Source organism: Protomyctophum parallelum (genome assembly GCF_964188405.1).
Source record: "Protomyctophum parallelum genome assembly, chromosome: 17".
In the NCBI taxonomy this organism is placed as follows: Eukaryota; Metazoa; Chordata; class Actinopteri; order Myctophiformes; family Myctophidae; genus Protomyctophum; species Protomyctophum parallelum.
Window position 1 is genome coordinate 39,681,618 of NC_139719.1, and position 6,798 is coordinate 39,688,415.

Sequence of the window (6,798 nt, forward strand, 5' to 3'; positions counted from 1 at the left end):
CCAGGAACACCTCTGTTGTAGACCACATATAATGTCTGTGTTTGCGATGTTAAAGGGGTCTTACAGCGGCCTAGCCATCGAGAGGTGGTTAGGCTGTTGTGCTCCCGTGGCACAGAGCATGCATGGCCACGGGGAAGCTCTGCTGTTTGTCTGACTAATTGCAATAAATACAATCCATCTACACTTCAGCTGATCTCTCTGCATGCGTGATTTTCCCTCCGATCGTCTGAGACTTTGATGCAGACTCTTCGTCCTTATTTGTCTATTTTAGTCAAGTTAGATAGTGTACTTGAAGTAGGAATATTTACTTCAGTTGGAGCCTGAACAGGGACTGCTTTTGGGATGGTTTTCCATTCCAGGTAAAACGAACAATGGACCAGTGGACAATTTTTGACAAATTGGCGTTGAGTTGAATTTTATTTTTTCGGCGAACGGCGGTCGGCGGAACAAAGGGATTCGGCGACGGGAGTTGGACCAACAGCACGTGCGGTGCTCTCCGACAAGGGATCGGCGACGAAGCGAAGGGAGCGGCCCTCCAGACACGCCATGCAGCAGCGGGAGGAAGCGCCTCTACAGCGCAACGACGGGCGACCTGCGGATCTCCACATCTCGGCGGGGAGCGGCGGAGTTCCCATGCGGGGAAGGCGACACTACAAGCGGCGAGCGGATGCATCTCTTCACGGCAAGCGGATGCATCTCTTCACGGCAAGCAAGCAGCGGCCAGGAGGGAGGCGTTCTACAAGGCCTTCAACGAGTGAGTCTTCACCAAGGGGGGTCTCCGAGTCCGACAATGCGGCGACCGAGAGCTTTCATCACGGCGTGCGGCGACAGGACGGCACGGCGCGATTCATCTCATCAGCGGTCGAGAGCGGCGACCACGTTTTCAATTCATTCTTCATTCTTCAAACAGAGCAGGTCTGCAAGCTCACGTGTTGCGTTTTGATCGACCTGTAGCTACACAGAGTTCATATTTTTCTTTCCAGTCATTGTGTGATATTTCATTTTCACATAGTGTCTGGAAGGGGGGAGTGTGACTGTGTGTTGGATGGGACGAAGGACAATGGACACACACGTGAGTGGCAGTGCGCGGAAAAAACATTGCAACAAGGTTTTCTTCATTGATGCAGTCCTCAGTTTGACCACAAAAGGTACGTCACAAGTCACATGTTTAGAGGGGAGAAATTATATTTGAGAAGGATTTAAAATACAGTATGAATAAGTTCTGTGTCGAATTGTGGGCTAAATTAACCAGTGAAAATAGTGGTCAAAATAGGTTAGTCTATTACTTCACTGTAGTAATACGTGTGGGACTAAAAGTAACTTTGGTGAAAAAGTAGCATGATATTGGGTTATCGCTTCATTTTTGGAGCAGTGACGGTTTTTTTAATGTAGATTGATTTTTTCTCAAATGAATAATAGATATTAAACAAGTTAAGAGACAATGGAAGAGGACATTGAAAGAGTTCATTTATAACAGATGGAAGAGATTCAACAATCTATCTGTATTCAAAACGTTTGTGTAATGTAAGTTTATTCAACATATATGTAGGCATGTGTTGATATGTGTTTTGTCGAAGTTTAAATTAGTTAAAAAAGTTGATTAAAGAGCCTATGGGGTCTTGGAAATGATTAAATAATGTTTAGCTCGATTGAAACAATTGTATGTGGCTGTAGTCAGTCGGACGATAGTGGCCCTATCAATACGCGTCAGTACGTAATTCGTCTTGGTATTAATAGAGCTAATTATTGTTTTCTCGTATGAAATTTAGTGTGCGAATAATAGTCAACTGAAAAGGCAGTTAGGTGCCGCGACGTGCGAGGTTTTGCTGTTAATATCGAGATAATTTAGCCTGTAAAGGTGAGATAAGTTAACAGTAGTAGCGTAGATGCTACATTTACTCCGGCTGCTAAAACAGACTGGAATAATGAGATCGCAGCGTGCTGTTATCAAAATCGAGGCTTTCGTCAACGGGACCAATTTCAAAATATATACGGGATTATTAAGCGTGTCTGCAAAAACTTGTGTGTTTCAAACTGAAACACAGGGTAAGACAAAGTTGTGGTGTGTTTAAATGTCAGTTAATTGTGCTAAATCATGTTCCATTTTTGCATTGTTTGAGGATTACCTAGTTGTCAGAAAAGTGGTTTAAATTGGAGGTAATATTCAACTATCAGGGCTAAATGAGGCTAAAGAGAAATCATTTATGACAAGCTGTATATCCTAAAATGTAAAGTGCAATTGTCAATTTTCATATATGATGCCTGGAATTAGTTTTGGGAACTTTTAAAGTGTAACTTTCTGTTGTTTTTTTCTTATGTTTAGTATGACATGTGATTGGGTCAAGGGGGGTGTAATAGAATTATTGTTCCATATTTTTATGTGACCATCATCATGGTGATGGTCAAGGGGGGAATGTCGTATCTGGACTCGATAATTCTGTACTATAGCATGCTATTATCAACTACATTTCTGGGCTAAAGTTATTGTGGGAATTCAATCTGTAGAGGCAATGTGGCAATCTGTAAAGTCTAGCCCATTGTGCATATGAAATAGCCTGGCTCGACTGGGTGTGACAGGAATTAGCATGCTCTATTGTTTAAACCAACAGGTCACTTGATTAAGTCTCAAGACAGCATTTCTATCTGCATCTCAATGACATTCGTATGTAAAAAATACCGTCTGTCCTCCCAGGAACACCTCTGTTGTAGACCACATATAATGTCTGTGTTTGCGATGTTAAAGGGGTCTTACAGCGGCCTAGCCATCGAGAGGTGGTTAGGCTGTTGTGCTCCCGTGGCACAGAGCATGCATGGCCACGGGGAAGCTCTGCTGTTTGTCTGACTAATTGCAATAAATACAATCCATCTACACTTCAGCTGATCTCTCTGCATGCGTGATTTTCCCTCCGATCGTCTGAGACTTTGATGCAGACTCTTCGTCCTTATTTGTCTATTTTAGTCAAGTTAGATAGTGTACTTGAAGTAGGAATATTTACTTCAAAGGCTTATACTTATACCTTCGGCCCAGGACGGGATGGGTTTCCGTGGTGCCGACTCGTCGTCCGTGGAGTCGCCGCTGTTCTGGTCCATCCCGTAGTCGTCCTGGTTTGAGCTCAACCTCACCGGCTTGTTTCCACCCTTAGGAGTGATGGAGTAGGACTGTGGAGAGGGGTTTCCACCCTGAGGACTCTGAGGAGTGATGGAGTAGGACTCTTGAGAGGAGTTTCCACCCTGAGGACTCTGAGTGATGGAGTAGGACTCTGGAGAGGGGTTTCCACCCTTAGGAGTGATGGAGTAGGACTCTGGAGAGGGGGACTGCTCCCGAAAGGGGTTCACCGCAACACCCACAGTCACATTGAGACCAGCAGCAGCAGCCAACAACATCCCCTTCCCTGCTGGAGTCTTCACAGAATTCTACAAGTAGACAGCAGGGATTAACCCATTTTGACCTGAGATCAGATTCTGAAAAAGCTATGTTTCTATGTCAGTCGTTCTTCGATTAAAAAAAAAAATAGCAGACCTACAAGCTCGTAGTGCGCCACTCGGTGGCGCGCTATGAGCTTGTAGATCTGCTATTTTTCAATAGCTAAAGCATAACATAATGCTAACACCAAAAAATTGATTAACGTTAGCTCTTACAGATCAGCATAGTTAATGAGAGGTCAGTCTTAACAGAAAGAAAACAACGATCATGATCACAAAGAATATCGATGCTACAAATGTCTTCTAAATTCTGACAGTTTTCCGCAAAAAACCCATGTTTCTATGTCAGTCGTTCATAAACCTTTTCACGTCAAGGACCCCCAAGATTATATGTAATTGGCCGACGACCCCCATCTGAGAATATGAAGTTCCAGGGACCCCCCCAGAAGCAAAGATTTTAGTTAAAAAAGTTCAATCTGAAAGTATGTGTATATATATATATATATATATATATATATATATATTCAAATATTTGCACTACATTTTCCCGACTTTTCAAAAATAGCAGACCTACAAGCTCGTAGCGCGGCACCTATAACAATGCTCAAAACACCAAAAGGGGTTCCCACCCCAAACTAAGTGTGGATGGCTCTATAGCATTTATTTATGTATTCATCATGCAGGGGGTTTACCTCAACATCCATAGTCACATTGAGAGCAGTCCCTTCAGTCTCCATCACAGAACTCTACAAGAGACAGCAGGGAATAACGTTAGCTCTTATAGATCAGCAGTTACTGCGAGTTCAGGGTCTTATGATCAGCAAGACCAAATATTTAAAAAGTGTCACATAAGTGCTACTATAGTGTTCAGTAACAGTGTTAAACCTCTATATACTGTGCACATAGTTACCAACCTGCATCTTAGATGCCGCTTCAGCCAGTCTCTGCTGCTCTTCCTACAGACGTAGAGAAGCATTAATGACATTCACATGTCTGTCTAACCTTACAATCATAGTCACCCGTCTTTGTCTGTAAAACAACTGTTACAGATATGATCGATATATTGTACCGATGTGATCGATATATTGTGCATCCCCAAAAGCCAGTGCCTCTGTTTTGAGTAAAACGCAAATCACAATATACTTTGCCCGAGAATCAACCTCATGACAAGATGTTTCTCGAGTCGTCAGTGGTGTGTTCTACCGTGAACTCATCATACGGCGTTAAACAAAAGGAGAATTAGCCTATGCCGTCGAGAAACCTTCAAAGGGGCGTATCCGATACGCAGGAACAGGGGCTAACAGCAAGAAAGTGGACTTTGTTCGTAATTTGTGGTAATGTTGCGTGGCGTCTGATGTGAAGGAATGCGTGGCTATCGTCTTTCTTCAGGTGATAAGGGATGGAGCTGCGAGCCATAGTTTCGAGGCAATTCACACAGTAATTTAACAATAGACGTGCCAATGTGCGCCAGGCACACTATTTAATTAGCAGGCTATTCAAACTGTACATCTACAACTAGGCTATAAAATTCAAGGTAACGTTCGTCTAGACTGGAGGCTGGAGCTGGAGTCATGGTCTCATTTTCAATGCAAGAGTCAGCAGTAAAGTGGTTGAGTTACAGGGTGATCGAAATTAGAAATCGAAACAGTAGAAAGCATATTGGAATTGTACCCAGTCTTACTGCATGCTCACACATCATGTGATGTGTGGTCATTTTATTCGGTGACCATGCACGTGCATGCTGTGGGTGGAAATAATTCTAGTACGACGTAAAAAAAAAAAAAAAGACACACCGCTGTTGCTGTAAACATTCAAGAAGGCCGGGCGGCTATTGGTTATTAAAACCTCTATGACATTGACTTTTGTATTAATTTACATGAGTAAATAAATAAATGTGAAGAGTTTACCTTCCTTCTCTGCTCCTCAAGCACCTTTCTCTTCTCTCTCTCCTGTTGAAGAGCCAGAGCCTTTTCTGCCTCCACTTCCTCCCTGAGAACAACAAAACATTCATTACTAAACTCCAGAGTCTCTTCTCTCTCTCCTGTTGAAGAGCCAGAGCCTTTTCTGCCTCCACTTCCTCCCTGAGAACAACAAAACATTCATTACTAAACTCCAGTCTCTTCTCTCTCTCCTGTTGAAGAGCCAGAGCCTTTTCTGCCTCCACTTCCTCCCTGAGAACAACAAAACATTCATTACTAAACTCCAGAGTCTATTCTCTCTCTCCTGTTGAAGAGCCAGAGCCTTTTCTGCCTCCACTTCCTCCCTGAGAACAACAAAACATTCATTACTAAACTCCAGAGTAAAGACAAATAGAGACTTGGTTGGGCACTGAACCACGGTGTCATCCACAAAAAGCAGCACATCTAAAAGCTGGCAACGTGTTGCATTGTGAGCTCCTTGCATGTACAGTACATTCCTGCTGCTTTTTTATGCCACTATAATAATTGTACACATCTTAAGATTACTGCTACATAGTCATACTGCATACGAACCAAGTCGCTATACCCACTATTTGCGGCCAAGTTGTTACACCAGCCTTATCCCCAAAACACCTTTGCTACCCGTTACTTTCTGTGAAAGAGATTAATACAACAACACTGTGCATTTTGAAGCGAATGGCTTTGCACAGCACAGATAGTCTTTGAATAGACCATCTTAAAACACAAGGATTTGACTCTCACTTCCGCCTATTAAAGGACAATTAGAATCACAGAGATTCGTTGAGAATTAGGAGCGAGGGAAACCTCTGAATGTTGTGCGCCCGGCCCGACTCATGACATTCCCATTGCAGGCGCACTCTACCAAACAGATTTTGCCATAGCAGGTGGTTTTAGAATGCGCTATATGCTTTCCCGTACACATGTGGGCAAGATGGTAATTTCAGGGATGGTGCAACCCACCCATGGCCACACCTCCAGGCGTAAATAACCGAGGTGACATGGCATAACGTATAGCCCGCCCATAAGATACCGCTGGGGGAGACAGCATCAACGGGTGGCGCAATGAGGAAGATAGGGCCTTTTCTGTGTAGTCAGTGTGTACCGTAGGGCAGCAGCCCGCAGCTCCATAGCTCTGTGCATCTCCTCCAGCTTGTGAGCTCTCTCCTCAGCCCTCCTCTCGGCCTCCAGCTGGCGAGCTCTCTCCTCAGCCCTCCTCTCGGCCTCCAGCTGGCGAGCTCTCTCGTCTTCCTCCTCCTCAGCCCTCCTCTCCTGCTCCTCAGCCCTCCTCTCGGCCTCCAGCGCCTGCAGACGTCTCTCCTCCTCCTCCTGGAGCACCAGGAGGACATTCAAAACCACTTAAACCCTGTACATAGTCGACTGTATTCCTCATGGCCCCCCCCCCCCCCCCCCCCCCCCATGTATAGTTAAGAGTGTA